Consider the following 810-nt stretch of genomic DNA (forward strand, 5'->3'; position numbering starts at 1 on the left):
TTGTATGATATCAGTGTAATTTGCAAAAAGAGCTTCAGAATAGTTAACACATCACAACTGTTAGCTGTTCTTTTAGTGACTCAATACATAAATATACCTTAACCGAGCTGATTTCAATATTCCGTGTCATTTAGGATTATTTCCAATTGGATGGTTAGAGAAACATCATTTATGTAAAAAAGAGCCACCACTTCCAATTCTGCATTAATCATAAGCCATTCCCTACAAACTTTGAAGGTTTATTTTCTCCTCTCAATTTTTGGCTTATTTTCATTCATTATTCTCCTGTTTGTCTCTCTGAGTTTTTATCTTACACTTATGGATCTTCTACATTCATTTTCACCGAGCTTCTCCCCTTTAATAATCCACATGTTAACAAATAAAAATAAAGAAGGTAAAATCAAAACAGATCTATCAGTCTCCCAGTAAAAAAAAATCAGTAAATTTTGACTACAGGAAAGATCACAGTGATAATGAAAAATAAATATATATTTATAATAAGCTCTTTTTACCTATAAGAAGGATATTATAATGCAGAAACTATCCTATTCTTATCAACTAATTCTTATCGAAGTCTTCTCTCAACTATTAGTCAAAATTCTGAAGCAAAAAGAAAATGAATAAATTCTGAATTCACACCTAAAAATGTTAATATTTACAAAGACATTACACACTGTTCGTTCCCTGGATATCTAACCAAGATGGTTACTCAAGTCTTTTTTTTTTCAATTCCAAATACTTATTTTACATCTATCAATAAACAACAAGATAATATAAGAAATATCTAGATTCCTTTTTAGTCTATTCAAC

The sequence above is a fragment of the Penaeus monodon genome, chromosome 20 (assembly GCF_015228065.2).
Source record: "Penaeus monodon isolate SGIC_2016 chromosome 20, NSTDA_Pmon_1, whole genome shotgun sequence".
In the NCBI taxonomy this organism is placed as follows: domain Eukaryota; kingdom Metazoa; phylum Arthropoda; class Malacostraca; order Decapoda; family Penaeidae; genus Penaeus; species Penaeus monodon.